Here is a 21,385-nt window from a genome sequence, read left to right as displayed (position 1 = left end):
CCTTTCTAAATCATGTCCAATCAACTGAATTTACCACAGGTGGACTCCAATTAAGCTGCAGGAATATCTCAAGGATGATCAGGGGAAACAGGATGCACCTGAGCTCAATTTTGAGCTTCATGGCAAAGGCTGTGAACACTTATGTATATGTGATTTCTCAGTTTTTTTATTTTTAATAAATTTGCAAAAATCTCAAGTAAACTTTTTTCACATTGTCATTATAGGGTGTTGTGTGTAGAATTCTGAGGAAAAAAATGAATTTAATCCATTTTGGAATAAGGCTGTAACATAACAAAATGTGGAAAAAGTGATGCACTGTGAATACTTTCTGGATGCACTACACATCCAGAGTGTCAGTTGCACTTTGTACATATTGTTCCAGTAGTTTTTTTTAAATATTTTTTACAGTTCATTAGCAGTGTGTAAAATGATCAGTGTTGCAGTAATTGTGATGATCTTTGAATGAAAAAAAATGTGTTCCATTAAAATTTCATTTTTTCTTTAATTGTGACGTTTACTCAAAGTGTAGTAAAAGAAGTATTTGGCGTCCAGGGATGCATTAACCCCCAAGTATGTGGTAGTTTAATGGTTAAAGCCCCAAGATGCTGCTGAAACGAGCTGCACCGTCTAAGGCTTCTGGTAAAGAAAACGCGCTTACATGAATCACAGTGCATACAGCAGAAACATCGGTACAGTATTTTACATTCTAGTACTGTGGGAAACATAGCAGTACAGTATACAGTGTCTTAACTCAAACACAGGGAACATTTGAGGGGCCTATGGATTACAGGGAGGCCTGCCTACCCAGCTGGAAAACAGCTTAACTAGTACCAGGCTTATTTATTTATTCCCCAAGCTGCTTCTTTCTCATATGAGAGAGAACCTGCTGGGCTTTGTTAGAAGGAACCATGTCTTTTGGGTTAACTTTGACAAATTAAGGAAATGCTTTAAATACAGTATTACTTTAAGAAGTAATCGTCAAACGTGTCAATGGTACTTAAGAATTAGTGGGGCATACTCCATACACAAAGATTTTGGCATTGTTAGTCAAGTTCCTTGATTTCAAAGACACGCCTGAAACCTACTTAAATTACACAGATAAAAACATAAAAAAAAAAAAATCTGATGCACTAAAAGTCATTCAAAGACTACTAAATACAATAACTTCTTTATAGAATGTATTATCAGTTGTATGTAGTTAAAAGAAATTACATTTTCCCTGTAATTCATTTCTCACCAACACAATTTCTCACAACTTCCATTTAAAACAGATTATTTATAATAATTTCTCTATTATAATAAAAAAATCCTGGGACAAGACGTGACTTTTTAAGAGAGATACTTTCACATCCCGCGAGACAAGACTTTGTGCCAAGAGATTTAACCATGCCCGGGGCCCGAAATAAAAGACAGAGTAGATGACAAAGTAGAACGTCGTAAAGAATTCCAAAATGTTGGCGCTATATACATGCAGAGCAGGTTAGAGATAATAAAAGTACCAAAATTCTAAAGTCTCAAAAAAATGATAGTAAAGATCGCATTAGCACAAACAAACGGAAATTATTACTCGGTGAAATAACAGAGTTATTTACATCAGAGACTTGTAGATCATCTAATGTGTGTTGCCATCTGGGAAAAGTAGTATTTCCTCTCAATGAAGAGACATATCTGCGAGAATGAAAAGATTTGTTGTTTGATGAAAGTGAACTCAACATACGTGAGCAGCAGAGATGCGGAGTGGCTAGCGCGTAGCGCAGGCTGGGAGGATTGGCAAGCGAAGCCCCCTAGTATGTTAAGAAAATAAAATAAAGGTTCAACAATACCTCAGCACACCACATTACTTTCAAAATTACATTAATGAGTTCTACACAAAGTCTGAAAAAAATCCTCATAGAATTATTTTTTAAATTTCAGATAATATGAAACATGACTCACTCAATGTGTTACAAAAAATGAACTAGGATTCTTCAAATTGAGCAAAACACTTTGTAACATACTGTAGTACACCTCTTGCACAATCAATTTTTCATGGGATAATTTTATCCCATATGTCATTACTCCAAATTAGAGATGTTAAAATCCAAGAAAGATGGAAAATGTTTGGTATAAAACATCAGAAATATGTATAAGTTTACATGGAATTTGGAAAATAATTACAAATTACAGCAGCTCAAAATCTGACATTTAATTTTTACCTTTAGTATATTCTGCTGAGCACTAGAAAGTGATGAGAACTGCACTGTGCACCAGGAGCATCTGCTTGTACAGTATGTCAGGGAAACTCCACTAGTTATTCCATATTTGATGCTTACAAATATTTGCCATTTAAACAATAATACACACTGAAAAAGAGATTCTTATTTCAACCCCACACAATTTGGCAAAGGACAAAAATAAATGATTCTTTCAGAAATATGTCATTCCCTGGAGGGACACTCGCACACGTCACAAAGGCCACGAAATTAAAAAGGCCACGATGTCAGGACGTGGAAAAGAAGGTAGAGGTTTTGAAGGTGGTCATATTACCCTCCTTAGCATTACATTTAAAAAAAAAAATGTAAATGCATTTTTTGGCTTGAAAGATTTTTATTAAAACTCATCTTGCTACTTTAAAATGTACAAAACATAAAAGTACAAAGTCAGAAGTATGGAAAACAATAATAATCATGATGCTAATACCATATATATGGTCAAAATATGTCTATTGTGTGGGATATCTTTGAATGTGAAAACTGCTTTTCTTTGATGTGCAGTCATTTACCCAACACTGTTCAGAAAAATGGTTCATCTCAAGAACAATTCTTTTGATCTTATCATCATCAAGAAATAACTTCAAGTAAGTAAGTGGATCTTGGCCCTCAATATTCACTTTTATTCCTAGCTGCCCCACAAAATCAAAACAAAGTGGTTCTGGTTTATTTGAAGCAGGGTCAACAAAAACTCAAACCCAAGCAAGTGAAACTTTCGGATTTGTCAGAATCACTGACTGTCCGAAGACAGATTCACTTTGTCGTCACTGCTGATGAGAGGCTCCTCAACATCCCTGCTCGTATTATTGTCATAAGCGTGCAACACCTGGGCTGCTGAAAAACGTTCCTTATGCAATGCCATTATGAAGGCATGTCTACACCGTTGCCCAGGTAACACTATTAGCACTTTTACAGTCCGAGTAATCTGAAGATTCTCATGTAAGCATTAGACCTGAGGAACTAACGATAAGGAGGTTAAGTCAATAGATTATTGAAGTATATATTTACATTTCCCTATAAAACAAAACTAAAGTATTGTACAACACAAGAAGCACCCATAACCTCCCAGATGATTTCAGTCAGAGAACCTTGACTTCCATTTTTGCTCTGGTAGAAACACAGAAAGAGAAAGCTGAAAGAGGACCAATACTTAGTTTTTAAAATGTTGCAACTAAAACCGAACAATTTTATTTTAGAAAAATTAAAAAGGTGAACAACATACCACTCTGCACACCACTACTCTATCAATGTACTTTTAAGCAGAAAAAGCAGCACCAAGAACTCGCTGACATGGACATCTATATATATAATTCACTAAGGCAAGACAACCATGGAAAGCACGCCGGAAGGGGCGTGGGTTCACTAAGCCGCCGACAAGTGAGCCCCCTATGGCGCACGCAGGAAGGAGCCACGCCCATTGGATACGACGACGACTTGCAGGGCCACGCCCACCAACTCAGACGCGACGACACAGAAAAAATGGCGTCATTTATATTTGTCTGTCGTAGAGGCCACATGCAGTGCAGGTCAGGTTAATGTCATGTGCATGTCATGCACCTCCGAGCTACGTTGATTGTTCATAGGGGCATGTTTCTCACGGAGGTGAATCGCCATATGCAGCGTGTGAAACGGTTTGCGAGGGGTATCCCATGGGATCCTTAAAAAAATCCTTTACAACTGAGGTTAAAACACAATGAAGTAAGCAGTCTTTAAAAACCGAGCTTTCGTTACAACGCATGACCGCGTGCACCATAACAAACTGTTTTACACGCTACATACAGCAATTCGCATCGGCGACAAACATGCGTCTTCTTAGATGCTCCTGTTCACACCCCCCTCCCACCTCGCTGCTACCGTGGTCAGGTGTCTTGGTAGATTATATATACAAAGGCAGCCAAAACCGCACAGAGCAATGAAAAGTCTAGAGTTTCATCTTTTCATTCACTCTCTGTTGCATCCTCAAACCCTCCCTTTTTAGACAATTGTGTCTTTCCAGAAGTGTTCAACCATCAATAAATAATTATGCGGCGTTTGTTATGCTGCGGGTTCACTATTGTGTTGTATTTTGCTCTCTCCAGAGTTCCATCTTTTCATTCGCTTACTGTTGTATTTTCACACCAACCTGTTTTAGACAACCACGTCTTTCCAGAAGTGTTTAGCATTCAATAAATAGTTATGCATGACATTGGCGTGTATGGACCGGTGTGGGCAAGCCGTTGAACCCCATTGGACTGCAAACCGTGGAATTCCCACTAAGTGCGACTCATACGCTCCCACTGGTTACGTCCCAACCCTTTGTACACACCCCCCCTCCCACCTCACTACTACCGTGGCCGGGTTTCTTAGTGGATTATATATAGAAGAGCAGCCAGATCCGCACAGAGCAATGAAAAGTCTACGTTAGTCACACGTACCTGTACATCTGGACTGTACAAAGACGGCGACTCAAGTGGCGAGTTGAAGGTGGGCACATGGCGGGCAATGCATACTGAGCGAGAAATCAGCAGACTAGCATGGCAGACGGAACTGAATGGGCGTCCTCCTCTCCTCCGTTCAACCTCCGCCATGCACTCCCATCCCTCCGTCTGGCAGGAGGAGGCGCGCGGACGGTCCGGCAGTTTTCAGTCACGGACGATTGTGTTTTGGTTCATTCCATGCATTGTTACAATGTTGCTTTTCTTGCTGATTTATTACATTACCGATTTTTCAAATGTTACTTTTCTCCCTGTGCTTAAAAATCATTAAAAAACCTGCCTGATTATGGGGCGTGTGGTATGCCGCGGGTTGGCTAGTTATATATAATATATAACTAGCCAACCCGTTCTATATTATAATAACTAGCCAACCCGCGGCATACCATACGCCCCATAATAACTAGCCAACCCGCGGCATACCATACGCCCCATAATAACTAGCCAACCCGCGGCATACCATAGGCCCCATAATCAGGCAGGTTTTTTAATGATTTTTAAGCACAGGGAGAAAAGTAACATTTGAAAAATCGGTAATGTAATAAATCAGCAAGAAAAGCAACATTGTAACAATGCACAGAACGAACCAAAACACAATCGTCCGTGACTGAAAACTGGCGGACCGTCCGCGCGCCTCCTCCTGCCAGACAGAGGGATGGGAGTGCACGGCGCGGAGGTTGGAACGAAAGAAGGATGTCCATTCAGCTCCCTCCGTCATGCTAGTCTGCCGAATTCTCGTTCAGCATGTACTGCCCGCTCATGTGCCCACCTCCAACTCGTCACTTGAGTCGTTGGCTGCTTTTCTATATATAATCCACCAAGACTCCCGACCACAGTAGTAACAAGGTGGAAGAGGGGTGTGCACAAAGGGTAGGGACGCAACCAGTGGGAGCATATGAGTCGCACTTAGTGGGATTTCCACGGTTTGCAGCCCGAATGGGTTTCAACGGCTTACCCACGCCTCTCTGCGCCGGATAGACACACACTCAATCTCATGCATAATTATTTATTGAATGCTAAACACTTCTGGAAAGACACAGTTGTCTAAAACGGGATGGTGTGAGAATACAACAGTAAGTGAGTGAAAAGATGGAACTCTGGAGAGAGCAACATAATTGTCTGTGAGTGAAGAAGACGCATGTTTGTCGCGGATGCGAATTGCTGTATGTAGCGTGTAAAACAGTTTGCTATGGTGCACGCGGCCGTGCGTTGTAACCGAAAACTTCGGTTTTTAAAGACTGCTTATTTCATTGTGTTTTAACCTCAGTTGTAAAGGATTGTTTTAAGGATCCCATGGGATACCCCTCGCAAACTGTTTTACACGCTGCATATGGAGACTCATCTCCGCGAGAAACATGCCTCTATCAACAGTCAAGGTGGCTCGGAGGTACATGAGGCCTCTACGACAAATGATTATAAAGGACGCCGTTCTTTCTGTGTCGTCGCGCACGAGTTGGTGGACGTGGCTCTGCGAGTTGTCGTCATATCCAATAGTCTTGGAGTTGGTGGGTGTGGCTCCTACCTGCGTGCGCCATAGGTATCTTACTTGTTGGCGGCTTAGTGAATCCATGCTCCTTCCGGCGTGCTTTCCATGGGTGTCTTGCCTTAGTGAATTATATATATATATATATATATATATATATATATATATATATATATATATATATATATATATATATATAGCAAAATACCTTGCAGCGCAAAGTACTGCCTTAAAATTTTTATTAAGAAGAAAATTAAATCTTTTAAACTGAGGGAAAATATACCAATAATTATTTGTTAAGGATCTCTTTGTATGCCACGTTGTCAGTTCGGCCCTCCAGTTGTAATATGACCAAGCTGTAGCTGTGCGCTGAGCTTACTCTTGAGCATGCAACGTACAGTTGGCCATGTGAACAGTAATCTTGTTTCAAATCTCACAGCTTGGATTGCTGCTGTCATAATCGGTTTGAGTTTCATGGTTTGTTTCAATTATGACAGTATTTGCAGGACTTGTTGTGTTGAAGTGACATTCGGCATCTGTCAAGCGTTATAAGTATACAACCAGTTTCATTGATAACTTCACATCCAGCTTTTGAGAGTTTAAACATTTCTAAACATTAAAGTGTCCACTACTGTAATCGTCACCTGTGAATCTAAGATGTTTAAGAAGCATTGGCGGTTGTCCAAAGGTGTAAAATATTTGGCCATTTCGGTACACTTGAAAGCGACAACCGAACAATTCAGCGGCAGCCATCAACTCACATGCAGATGCATAGGTGTAGGGCTTAAGCATTTCACTCTTCTAGTGCTCCTGTGTAGAATAATTATCTCCTGTACTATCATCAGTCCACACCTTGAACCTGTCCCAGTCATTCAATACATAAGACATAATGTTCCTCCGGATATCAAGAGTGAGCCTGATATGGCCGTGCAATATGTAACAAAGAGAATGGAAAAGGCAGGTGCCATCTCCGGGCATGGAAACCACTTGGTGATCACCATCGATCAAAGAACTGTCACTTACCTCGATAGACATGTTAATGGGGGTACGGTTGGAATGATAAAGGAAATGGGTACCTGAACAACGTAAAGTAAGTCTAAAATACCTACACAATAACTATAATCGTAATAAATGAACAATAAAACAGCGGAGAAGCCGTGGATTAAATAAAAAGGCTGTAGTTATCAGCAGGGAGACGTGAATACCGTGGCGAAGCAAGGAAGGGAATGTAGAGACTGGAGCGACAGACGGCCTTATATAGGCGGGCAGCCAACAACGTGGGAGGCGTTGGGATGGGGACCCAACGCCGCCTCACACGGTGACCGAGCTGCAGGCTATGGACATATATATGTATGCAAGTAGGATTCAGTTAGCGTTCGGAACCCGCGTACCAAATTTCTTGAAGATGGGCCCATAAGTAACAAAGACCATTGAAAAGTTCAATATGGCGGCCGACAGTGGCATAATACCACCAAAATAAGTACCAAATTTCAGCCTTCTACCTACACGGGAAGTTGGAGAATTAGTGACGTTGGAAAGTTCAATATGGCAGCTGACAGTGGCGTCACACCACCGAAATAAGAACGTACATTGGTTTCAGTTAGCGCAGGGAAGCCACCTACCAAATTTCGTGAAGATGGGGCCATGAATAAGAAAGTTCAACATGGCGGACGTTGTTGACTGTTATGCATAGAATTTTGAAATGAAACCTGCTTAACTTTTCTAAGTAAGCTGCAAGGAATGAGCCTGCCAAATTTCAGCCTTCTACCTACACGGGAAGTTGGAGAATTAGTGATGTTGGAAAGTTCAATATGGCGGCCGACAGTGGCGTCATACCACGAAATAAGTGCATAACGGTTTTGGTTAGCGCAGGGAAGCCACCTACCAAATTTTGTGAAGATGGGGTCAGCCTTCTACCTACACGGGAAGTTGGAAAATTAGTGACATTGGAAAGTTCAATATGGCAGCTGACAGTAGCGTCACACCACCGAAATATGTACATACATCGGTTTCGGTTAGCACAAGGAAGCCGCCTACCAAATTTTGTGAAGATGGGGCCATAAATAAGAAAGTTCAACATGGCGGACGTTGTCAACCGTTATTAACCGTTACGTGTAGAATTTCGAAATGTAACCTGCTTAAGTTTTGTAAGTGAGCTGTAAGGAATAAGCCTGCCAAATTTCAGCCTTCTACCTAAATGGGAAGTTGGAGAATTAGTGATGAGTCAGTGAGTGAGTGAGTGAGTGAGTCAGTCAATGAGGGCTTTGCCTTTTATTAGTATAGATAAGCTTCCTTACTGTACTCACATCATGTTTCAAAAGTTATGGCACTGTTTTGTTTTTTTTTGGTATGACCATACTACAAAAATGTAGTAGACTAAAAATCAGAAAAAATAAACAGATGTGACTGGCCAAGATTACCCATATGGCAGCATGGTATTATTCATTGCCATATTTTAAGTTCTTAAATTGTTCAGAGTGGTAAAGTGCAAAATAAAAAAACAGAACAGGAAGATACTGGATTACCCAGTGGTTCTACCATGGAATAAAGGTATTCAGAAAATTAAAGGATGGATAATTACAATGATATAAAAATAATGTAAAAATACTACAAACTGTGTATCCATGAATCAATTCCCCCTGTAAAACATTGCACAATAAATCCATTCCTGCTGCAGTGGAACTACAGAGAATTTCTTCCAAAAGGGAATACCAGTCTATCACAGCAAAGAAACAAGCCCACTCGTGCGCACAAATGATTTAGAACAAAATAAATTTGTAGAACACTCAAGCCAGAATTAGAATGCCAAAAAACACAACAGACAGAGACCAAATATGAGGTTGTAAAAGACCTGCCATACTGGAATTGCTGGGGGGGGGGAAATAAATAAAATAAAAAAAACAGTTTTAAAAAAGATCTTGACTATGCTTTCTAAAATGAAGCATGTAACCATAAATTGGAAAATGTGTTTGCCAAGTGCACATATCTGCTGCAAATTAATATTGTACACCTTTTAGTAGTATATACTTAAGTAAATTAAATAAAATAACACAAATTACAACACAAAAAATAAAAACATGTAAAAAGGTAGCTAGCTACTAAATTGTTCGAATGTAAGTGTTCTCAGTAACACACTGCCAAAGACTTACTAAACAAACTTTTCACAGTTGGTACACAGATATGCACAAACACAAGCATCTATGGAGAAGTTATTATTTATTGCTAATTTCAGTGTAGCTTTTACCTTCTTCAAAACAAAATTCCACAATGCAGATATACTTGTACAAAAACTAAGACTTTTAAATTTTAATCTAAAGTGCAATTATTCAATGCTTTGAATTTTTTCTGTTAAGGCAAGCAATTTGGTTCACATGATTAATAAATCAATTTTACAAAAAGGGCACCAGTTCACTTAGATAAAAAAAATCTTGTTCACCTCTTTAACCACAGACAGATACAAATACAGATAACTGTAACAATTTAGACTGCAGACAAAAAGATTGCATCTAATTGATCTTTGTTATTTTAAACAAAATATTTCTTTCACATACTTAATTATAAGCCACTGTACAAACTGCTATACTTAATTTCAAAATGTAAGGCACATTCCATAACCACAGAATAAGGAGGAAAGAAAAAAATGAATCAATCAAGTTTACTAAACTATGCCTGTAACACTGATATTACTTCTGTTCAACTGTAAACAAATTAATTTGTTCTACATGTTTTAATTAAAATCACATTAACATAAGGAAAAAGTGAAAATGAACAAGGTATGTGGGAATAGAGTTGTCCTGGGTATGGACTGGACAGACCCAGTTGTCGGATGTGTTCCAATCACACAGATAAAGCAAAATATCAAGCTTTAATCTCTTATCTTGGACAGCAGTTTAAATGGCGTTGCTGATATTCCATTTAGCTGCTCCAGTTTTAATTCTCTGCATCTCCTAAGAGGATCACAGCCAGGCCCCCTCCACAATGAAACAAGTCAAAGGAGCACACGCAATCAAGAGCATACCATTCCCACATACATTGACAACCAAGACCTCTAGTGTGGACCAGACGTGCACTTATTATATGCTGTAAAAAGACCAGGGGGATGAATCAAAAGCAGTATCCCCCCCCCCAATCTACTCACGTCATTCACTGAACGTCATAATACTGTACTCAGTTTTCATAGAGGCTTAACTTACTATATATAGCTACTGTTATCGACAAGACTATATGCTTACAAAGCAGTGGCAGAACATCTATGGAGCAATAGCAGGTAATGTAGAAGCAAAGCAGAACCCTTTTTTTCACAGTAGTAAATTTATAAGACAATTCATACAAGAATTAAGCAGAATATACTATAATAACAGTAATAAGCAAATAATATGCAACACTCTGCATTTTAGGCTGGAGCATTATTGAAGATTTCCTTCCCATTTATTCACTGGCCAAATTTTTAACAATATTTTAGCAAAAAAATGACTGGATGACCAACACTATTAATGTGAGACATCCAATACCCCAGATGCTTTTCACATCAATTTCCTTTGTGCTTACCATTGGTTTGTATTATATCATAAACTTTATGTCCATACCATTAAAATGCAAGATTAAAAATTTGACTCTGTCATCACTACAAAACACATAGCATAAGTAACATATAAAAAATATATTTTAATATTTTGAGTAGAATATTGCTTTAACAGAATAGCTGGAAATGAGTAAGGTGTTTAGGGGGAGAACTACTGCAGTTACACTACAGCTAAAGAAAACAAATCTACTTTATGAATCATATAAATTTAAGTTGGTTATAATAAAGAAGTGTAAAAAGTTACAAAGGTCTAATTGTTACCAAGTAACATCTAGTATAATGTTGGAAATGAGATATATGCTCTACAGTGCCTTCCTGCAGTGTAAGGCAAAAGCAGAATATAAAAAAGGATAAAAATAATAACCATCAATGACTTGACAGCCATGACCTCCAATGGTCCCGATTTATAAGATGCCCTCAAAAGCAGCTGCTTTAGTTTCTACAGTTGGTAAATACTGTATTCAGTAACAAATCCAATTCTTTCAGGTCATTCATGATAGATTTCACCAAAGGCATCTTTAAGCTCACCATGAACATTATCTCAGAACTACCACTGAGAGTTTCCCTTCACCATGTGACTCACCGCCTTCACCCGAATGCTTTTAACTGTGCAGTCCGTCCCCCCCACCCCACAATAAAACTCATTCACATGCTTTAACTTAGCTAGCCACAACCTACTCAAATACACTATTCAAACGTTTTGCATAAACCTTTAACTTCAATTCAAAACAAGGTTCTGTCAGAACTCAGGACAATGAACACTGAAAGGAATTTTGCAAATTCACAACTTCACACCTCATTAATCCATCTATCATTAACTACTGTAAATTGACACTTCCCACGGAGCCATAAAGTATTTCAGCAATATCAAATAAAAGATACAGTTCATCACCTATTAACCCAGCATACTGTACATGTACTGACATATATCAGAAACTTGGATACTCAGAGAAACCCCACACAAGCACAGGGAGAAGGTGCAAATTTATATGGGCAGCATGGGGGTTAAGTATCAAAACTACTTGGAGTCGTAACAATATAGACATTTTCCCACTGAAGGAACTTTATTTTCAGGAACCAATGAATTCCTGTACAATGTAGGTCCTGGGACACTTGTGTGTTGTGTTCCTACCGCACAACAGGAACCGTAATCTTTACGCAAAATATGTGACGTGCAAAGAAGAGTGATGCAGTGCAAAATGTGGCATTCCACCAATCTCCAAAGTCCAAACTACTAACAGATTTATATGATGGTGCCAGTGTTTGTGATTATCCAGTCAGCACAATGCATCACCCAAGCCTCACCCAAAATAGTACCCGATTGAATGAAATGTATTTATTATGGAGTAGGAGCTAAAAACTGTATCATGAACTACAAATTGCCCAAGTTCCTGTGGTGGGAATTCTACAAATGTTCCAGAGTTCTTATAAGTCTCTCTTTCCTGAAAAAAGTTCCTGTGATGGGAAAGCGCTTAAAGACAGTCTATCCTATTAGCACCAGGAGATGGAGAAATGCAAATCCATTGCAAAATTTTGCTTAAGCATACATTTGTAAGCCTCCTGTATGTTTTGCACTGCATAAAGTACATATGGTGGGAAAAAAAATTCACCTACAAATAATGACAAAAGAGCCTAACAACCAGCTGAAATTTTTAATTGCAGATTTTATACATTTAACACCACTTAGATCATACTTTATAAAACAATTTAACAATTTGAAGAACACAATACTTAGCATACTAATATCAAAAACTTTCCTTTCATATGTTATTAACAAATAAAACAATCTCTATAGAGACTAGTTCAAATTTCAAACTGTCAGAATGGCCTTTTCACAAATGAATATATAAAACTGTATTACATAATTCAAGAGTATTAGGCAACATCACATACATGTTATTTTCTGCTGGCTTCTGATAAAGTGCTCTTTTCACTACACATCCACAATTTCCGTAATTTTTTGTGCAGGTGTTTAATATCTGTAAAACACAGATATAACATTGCAATGTAACGTATATTATTGTATTTCCAGTAAAAACCAAGGGAATTTTTAGCTTTCCCTAAGTAACACCTAATCAAGGACAATTTATTTACCTCTAGCACAAGTATAAGTGATGCATGGAGCAATTAACTGGGGCATTACCCCAATTAAAGTGCAAAATTTCATTCTTTGCCTCATCATTAGAATTACAGATCATGCCCTGTGATTACTGGGCACGAGTGAGGATATAGCGATTTGATAAAAACTGAGTAGCATACTCTGGTACTGCTTCACTAAACTTTGTTATGATTCAAGTCAGTCAAAAGTCTTGAAATAAATAATCAAGAGACAACAGATTAATGGTCAATAGATTTTCTAGTGTAACTGTGAAGCAGCCCAATTGCTTCTTTCATCAGAATGGCACTTATTTTAATGTCACTTATTTTATCTCCGCTCCCAGTCCAAACAAGGATTAGACATATGCTCTAAACAGAACTCTACCAAAATCTTGAACTGCACAGGCAAACCTGGATTAATCATTTTCTAAAATTATCACATCCTTATAGCAAGTGATCAAAGCGACTAAACAATGTGCTCTGTCCCATTTTAAATGAAAGCCAAGAGTGCAGAATTTTGATTGTAAATTCCATTTAAATACACATTTGAACGGAAGCATGATTCGACTACTGAACCTGCAAACGAAGATTGTTACCCAATATTTATTAATGGCAAGAAAGATTACAACATAACTCTGTACCAAGCATAAATAAAATAGTAAAATGAAGTTAGAAATGTACAAGACAGTTTCGTATCATTCAAGTAAACAACACCTGCTTCAAGCTAGCGAATAACAGGAAGCCCAAGATAAAAATACATCAAAACAACATCCAAAGACTATCACATCAAAAACAAAAGGGTCAGTATCTAATTTGTACAGGCTGCTGGTCATTTTTTCAAAATTAAAAAAGCGTATTTACGCAAAGTGTTTAGGGCTCTCCTCGCTGGGCAGCAAAGCTTTCAATGAAAAGACTCATGAAAGTGCAAGAAAAAAAAGTTTTTCGACGCTGCACGATTCCACATTACGGATGTGTTTCTTGTCTGCCGCTCGACAACACTAACAAAATGAACTGTTGCCTCGTGCCTGCGAACACCTCCGTCAGATTTGTCGGACTGCAGTATTAAAATGTTGTTGTATTAATGATTTTGATCTTTCACAAGGTGCTCCGGATTCCTGCTCAGATTTTGATACAAACATCATAATCATTAAATTGCATTGTCTTCTTTTACGTCAACTCATATCAAAGGCATTCATTCAGTAAACACATACGTTAAAGTCACAACTTGACCCGATCTGCACTGCACACTATTGAGAATAAAAGGTGTCGAAAAAGTATAAAGAAATAAATAAAATAAAAATGACATCCCGATGGAACTGGATACGTGAGCCATTTTCGACCCCCAAGCCCTCCCCTTCACCACGCAGTGCGAAATCGAAATTTTGCATTAGGAAACACAGTGATGCATTTTGCCTCGTTTTTTTTCTTTTCAAAACGAATCTTTTTCATTAAAAACGAATGGTCAAATTCGACCAACTTTTACATTTTCTGCGAAATGCAACAAACGATCGATTCAAAGGATGAAATTTCGTTTTTTTGTTTTGAGTGAGATGCAGGTGTTTAGGTGATGCACGTCTGAAAATGGCGCCTTAGGTTAAAAAAAAGGAAAACAAACCGAGAAAAACCGCCCCCACCATCTTAATGAGCGGCGCAAACCATGCAACATATCCGCAGAACTAAAGGTGCAGCAATTCACGTTGGCTTACCTGTTTGTTGTTGATTTTTACAGTATCTAATCAGAGAATAAACCTCGTAAGAGCTTCAGTGTTTCATTCATGTACCAGATGCACCACTACAAACCCATGTGTGTGGGATGGGATTTTTTTTTCTTTTTTTTGGCGTTTTAAGATTCTAGTAAATGGGAGGAGTTCTGTATGCAAAACGATCACAACTTCACGGAGACAAGCCAATAGCGGAGTAGTAGTCGGGCGACTTGGCCTATCAGCACCCAGGCGGCTGATAAACAATGGAAGGCGGCAATGGAGCAGCTGTGAAACGAAGACAGCATTATGGTTGGGAAGGTAGTGTCTTTCTGCTAGGAAGATAACCTCGCCTACGCTGAAACAACAATTTTTACAAACGGCACTCCTACTTTTATACCGTCACAGTTTTAACTTAAAAAAAAAAAGAAACGCAAAAAGTTAGTTTTCCAAATAAAAACGGGATTCTCGTGTTAAGTATACGCACCACTAGCTTGAACGCAAACACGGCACTCATTTGTTGTCCTGACATAAATAAATGGACAATAAAAAAAAATAAAAAAAAAAATCAATGACTTCGCACTTGCTGGCACCCTGAAATATACATCAGTTCAGCTTTAGCCCAGCAAGAGTCCACCATTTGCACTACAAGCCGTACTTACAATTGTTAGCTTCCCAAATGATTCAGTTCACTAAAGAGAGTGCAGTGCTTTATAGCTGACCTTCTGCTGACTTGAAGAATAATAAAGTCAAATGATCAGATTAAGTAAAACGAGGACGAGTGTGGAGCAATTCTGCTGACTTGAAGAATAATAAAGTCAAATGATCAGATTAATGAAACGAGGACGAGTGCGAGCAATGTGTAGTTATCGGAATGGCTGTTTAATATTATGTTTCATAAACAGACACTAGCAAGGCATTTGGCTATTGTCAGCATAATGGTAACTTTTCTAGATCAGTCTCAAATTCACAAATGTGCCACTTTTACTTAATCCTGTTCCCATTTTTTTACTACAGGGTCAAACGGAGCTGGAATCCATAGGAACCCTTGGCATATGGCAGTAACCAATTCCAGATAAGACACCAATCCCAATGCAGGTCACAGTTGCATACAAACATATAACCCTGTCTTATACTGGGTTTACATTTTTTTTGCCGATTTTAACATTTTGTTGCTAGTTTTAAAATCACTACATGGGTACACTCCCATCTACTTTATTTGAATTGTGTGTTATACACCAGCCATCCAGAGAGGTTGGATCTACTAGTCAGTTGTCGTTTGTGGTCCCCCGTACAAAGTGCAAAACTAAGAGGGACAGGGCTTTTAAGCTACTGCACCTCCTCTGTGGATTTTTTACCTTATTACATTAAAAAGAGTCCCCTTCAATGGAACTGTTTAAAACTAGACTGATAACACGCTTCTATTCATTAGCTTTCCATGACCTTCAGTGATACTGATGGTTCCCTCTTTTTAGTCATGTGTTTGCTTTCAATTTACTGCTGGTAGTATTGTGTTTTATTGTATTTTATTTTATTTTGTTTATGTTTATTGAATGTTTTAATGTAAAGCACTTTGGCTACAGCCTTTCTGATGCTGTTGTTTTAAATGTGCTCTATAAACAGATATTGACATTGGTTAAGTTTTGAGATTCCACTTCACCACATCCTAGATTTCTGCATGTTAGGCTAACTAAACAGATATCAACATTCCTCCTGCAAAGTGTGAATATTTATTATAAAGTGGAGATATGAGCTCACAAATGATTCATAACAGGCAAAGGGCAGTGGATGAAGCAGGCCGCCAAGGTGATTACATTCCTACATATTGCTTGTTAATATGAAAATTTTAATGTGTATGAAGTACATAATTTTCATTCTCATTTCATGGTGAGAAGTACAGTCGTAACACATTCACCTGGACTGACCAGGTCAATCTTCCTAGCAACATCTTCCACCTCTTCCTAACAAATGTCCAGCCACTCCCATGATAATCAAGAAAAATAATCCTACCAGCAGTCCTGGGTGTACCATTGGGTCATCTCACACTGGGGCCTGCCTAATATTCTCCTCATGTGAGAGACCCAGAGTGCATCCAATGTGTCCATGCTACCTCATCTGGTTCCTATTGATCCAGATAAGAAGCGGTGTTGCACCAAATGTCCTCCTGTATTGCTGATGATAAATAAATAAATAAATTCACATCAGTAGGCAGTGTCCAATCTGAGCAGTAACAAATCTTTAAACACAGATGGTGGGTAGTGCCCAACCAGTATTGTGACTTATAAAAACTGGAACATGTTTGTAGGTTTACAGGGTCATTATTGTCACATGTATGGAGTTCTGTATTCTTACTTGCACATACTCATCAACATACAACATGTCAGCACACTTTGGCACCATGATTAGTGAATATAACCAACTAACTATCTTACTTGAAACTTCCATCTTACTTACCTATAAAATCTCTGTCATAACCAGGCAGCATAACAAAAAACACATGATTTACTTGATTGTGATTAACATACTGCTTAACTTTGGCAGGATAGGCACTGCTTCTCAATGACCTTGAATTGGATTAATTGGTTAGAAAATGCAGCATGGATGGTCATTCTTGTGAAATATTGTTTGTATTACGTTTGGAGAACGTGGTCCTAAATCAGCATCATGCCCACATTTGCAATATCTACAGGTATATGCAGTGTATAGTAAGCCAATACATCAATGGGCTGCATACACAATAAAATAAAATAAGCATTTGTTCTTGCCGTATCTGTTCTCTTTTATAGATCAGTATCCAAAGTATTACATGATGACTTTAGAGCAATGGTTCTCATGTTCTGTAATTCTGACATAGCTTTAATTTCTTAAGTAACAAATAAATGCTTGCAACATTTCAGTTAAAATGTATCAAATTTACTTTTGCAATTTCTGGATTGGCATCAAAAATGTAAAAACCAAGAATAAAAAGGTCCAATTAAACTCAAAGTCCGATTGTGAGGAAAACTTACAATCACAGTGTAACCCAGCAATAAACTCGAGGACCCCTGATGTACAGAGCGGTCCAGATCTAATTATGCAGATCCAGATCGTCTGGATGACTTTGATTTATGTGGGGACGATTCCAGTTTGGCGCAAAGACGATTCTTCATGTCGTCAGTTCACACACTTCTCGATGGTCCGGGATTTTTCGGGTGATTTTCTATGTAATAAACTTAAGTTACAGCGTAATGAAAATTGCATAATTAGATCTGGACCACCCTATAGATGGTGTTCTCCCAAACTTCCTGAACGCATTATGAATTAATTTGGCTTATAATTAAAGAAAAAAAATATATTTTAAAAATTAAGTCTTTATCAAAAAGCAAAGTGGATTAAGACATTGGTTCATTATTTCCAAAGATGTTGCATGAACACGCAAACAGGCAAATTTTGCAATGCCATATGTCCATTATTTAAAATAAAAAAAACATTAAAAATCAAAACTCTATGGGTTTGTGTGCCATAATTCATCACTTCAAATCAGAAATATTGAGTACAATTTAGTGAATTGAATCTTATGATTTTTCCTATAAATTGTACAAAAATGAAAAAAAAAAATCATCATTAGTTGGAATGGCATACAACCTTTAGATGTACTTAATTCAAACATCATCAGATTTTTGACAATCATAAAGGCTGGTGTGTGACCACGACAAAAATAGTCATGGAAATGCTTAATTCAAGAAAATGTTTAATGTATTTGGTGAGAAATAAGTGCAAATTTCCAGACTGAAATGAAAATGTACTCTGAAATTGAAATGTACTAATTATTACACTTTCATTGAAACCTGTATAGTTTGGCTTCTCTCTCTCTTGATTAGATCACACTGTAGTGTTTCATGTCACTCATTTTAACACCAAGCTGTCCAAAAGCCAAAAGTTACATGTCAAAAACCCACCTTATGATGAGAAGTACCTGTGTAACAAATTTTGTGTGGTTAACTTGTAGAGAAAAGCCAAGCAAAATGACACCTTTTATTGGCTAACTAAAAAGATTACAGTATGCAAGCTTTCAAGGCAACTCAGGCCCCTTCTTCAGGCAAGATGTAATCAATGTGTGGGTAACTTGAAATAGAAAGCTATAAAGATCTAGAGATATTCCTATTTCATTGGTTTAATGGCCATAACTGAAATTAAATATCAATTAAAATCTAAAATACTTGACTCTGATTGTTAATGTTTAAATACATCCACTGGAGGAAAGATTCAGTACACCCAAGGTCAGTGAACTAAGATGTGGTAACACTGTGGTTACCTTTTTTTCTTTTTAGTTTATTGAGACTCTTAACATTCCAACTAATAAAGTTTAATGAATAACCACAGTTTTCCTCTCTTTGGTTTTTAGTTAGTTCTTAGCAACACAGATATTAGCTATACGTTTTAGTTTCTTTCAGAAACAAAGAGAAGACCAATCATAAATTGTACATAGGTGAATTCCTTTATGAGATTCTTTTACCTTTCAAAACTCATTTATATTTCAGGATGGTTTAATTCTTATGATGTTCATACACGGAGTGGCTGTTTATTGGGTATACAGACACTTTCTTTGCTAATTGTGAGCTCATTCACATGGAAAGTGATGGAAAACACAATTTTCTGAGCTTTGAGTGTCACAAATCTTAAGTATTTTTTCCCCACAAATCTGGGATCATGTAGGCCTGAAAATGATCTATACTGCAGCTGATCAACAAATTCATTTTTGTGCAAATCTCAACTGCTACTCTCAAGTACACTTGCTTTGGTCAAAGAGAAAGCCTTGAAGTATCCTTTTCATTTCAAAAAATTATTTTCATGGCTTGTACTTGGGAGTGTATGACACCCTGCTAACTGAGTTTGGTTTGGGTGTTGTATTTGTTCACCTTCACTTATGGAAAATGGCATGAAGAGAGTCTGAAATAAACCAAAGTGAAAATCTGTTCTTCCAAAAAGTCCATATTAAAATCTGTACTTCTTCATACCACTTCGTCTTATGGAGGTATACCTTGTTTTCCTTATACAACCCTAAGATAATGCATACTGTGAGCGGGTTTGCCTTATCATGGATAGGCATCATTGGTGCAAGATAAGGAGATGAAACTCACCTTACTTGTAGATTAGGAGTAAGGGTGCCTTGAGCATGGGAAAGGTGCTATATAAATAACATTTATTATTATTATTAAAGGTTCAAGTGTATCCTATTGATAGATGCTGTTAAGATCACAATTATTATTTGTGGCAAAAAAATACTGGAAAATGAAAGAAGAAATGAATCACTTAATATACAAATAACAGTTGGAACAATGGATAGGATTGTTTAAAACCGATTAAATGCACTAACTGAGCCTTGGCAGTCAACAGTATTTGTTTCTGGAGTCTGTCAATTCAAATGCTTAAGAAAGAAAAACAAAACAATTCTCATTATCTAAAGGGAAAAAATAGAAAAAAAAGCTAAACAAGGGAATCTTTCTTAAACCAAACCAAATGTGCTTTTATAGAACTTGGATAACTACATATCAAAATTAAAATAACTAATGAGAACTGTAATGCTTCTTGAAGACTAAGTAAAAAATGTACCAGCACAAATACTTCTAAATAAACCAGGAAATTCAAATGTAACATACACATAATGCATCAATGTTTGTTGGGTTTATGCTATATAATATTTATAGGTTTGGTGAAACGGTCATCTTAATGGAAGTAATGTACAGCACCACTATCCAATCAAATTGCAGGGTTAGACTCTCAATGCAACTGCAGTAGTTTTAAGCCTGGTCCTGACTGCATCCTCTCATGCTCCTTTTGTTTAGTCTGGGCACATCATTTCATTTCAGATGTAGGCTCTGTGTCATACCGTTATTCATCTCATATTATCAAATTTACCTTTCAACAAGGCCACAAGAGACTTGTCCTGATGTTGCCAAAATCCTCTGTGCCCTTTTAATCCAAGAGGCCCAATGCAGAGAAAGACTAGGTGCAGCAACATAACATGTATTACGACAGTGTGGGATTCAAGTGCACCTGTTACATGACCTGTAGTCACACAGGAGTTACACTGAATTTCGTTAAAAGACTATAGTCTAAGCCATGGCTGCATTCTGTCTCCTGTCATTTGCAATTTACACAGATACAACATCAAGTCTGTGATTTGACATTATCCACTGAAGATTGTGTGCCAAGAGTTACTATCATATTTGTATTTTAAATGCAAACAATAGGCACTAGCAAAGGCAATGTTCTCTTTCTCTAAAGAATGACTTGTTCCCTATAGGCAAGGGTGGAACCATCACCCCAAGGAATTAAAGTGGCACTTGGCTTTCAGATGACGGTAGAGGCAGATCATTAGACTGACTAATGGATTGGCACAGTTATTAAAGTGCTATGGACATTTTATTGAATTACAGCTGTGAAGAGTAAGCCATGTCCTCACATGAAACCTTAAATTACCAGCAAAATACACCGCTCTGCATTTCAACATACCATTGTTAGACCATTTAATTTGTCTCTGCCACTTCTGCCATTTGCTATTGTCATGTCATTCTAGTTGTTCTGCAGTAGCCTAAGGCTTATGACTCATATTTAAGCAAGCTTTTTTAATTACCATTCCTAATTTTGTGTTTTCTATTTGAACTTTTGGATTTGTTAATTTTAGCCTATAATTTTAGACATTTTTTTTGCCTTACTTCTTTGGCTCTGGGGTTAGGGATCTGCGCTGGCAATCGGAAGGTTGCCAGTTTGAATCCTGTAAATACCAGAAGTGACTCTACTCTGCTGGGCCCTTGAGTAAA

At 37.7% G+C, this 21,385-nt stretch overlaps 1 protein-coding gene across 15 annotated transcripts in view; it reads right to left on the bottom strand.

Moving 5' to 3' along the window:
• epb41a (erythrocyte membrane protein band 4.1a) overlaps positions 1 to 21,385 on the bottom strand; it is a 234,654-nt gene that overhangs the window by 172,302 nt on the left and 40,967 nt on the right. For 3 of the 15 annotated variants that reach the window (XR_005631025.1, XM_039739703.1, XM_039739702.1), the window contains exon 1: positions 14,589 to 15,111. The exons of 2 other annotated variants lie outside the window; for them this stretch is intronic. The gene's annotated coding sequence lies outside the window, so the exon portion shown is untranslated. Of the gene's footprint in view, positions 1 to 14,588; positions 15,113 to 16,592; positions 16,755 to 21,385 lie in introns of those variants that run through there. 10 more of the 15 variants (XM_039739697.1, XM_039739698.1, XM_039739699.1 and 7 more) reach the window with 5 other exon arrangements.

Source organism: Polypterus senegalus, chromosome 17 (genome assembly GCF_016835505.1).
Source record: "Polypterus senegalus isolate Bchr_013 chromosome 17, ASM1683550v1, whole genome shotgun sequence".
Classification (NCBI taxonomy): Eukaryota; Metazoa; Chordata; class Cladistia; order Polypteriformes; family Polypteridae; genus Polypterus; species Polypterus senegalus.
Note: the sequence above shows the minus strand (reverse complement) of the source record. Positions and strands in the feature narration are given on the sequence as shown.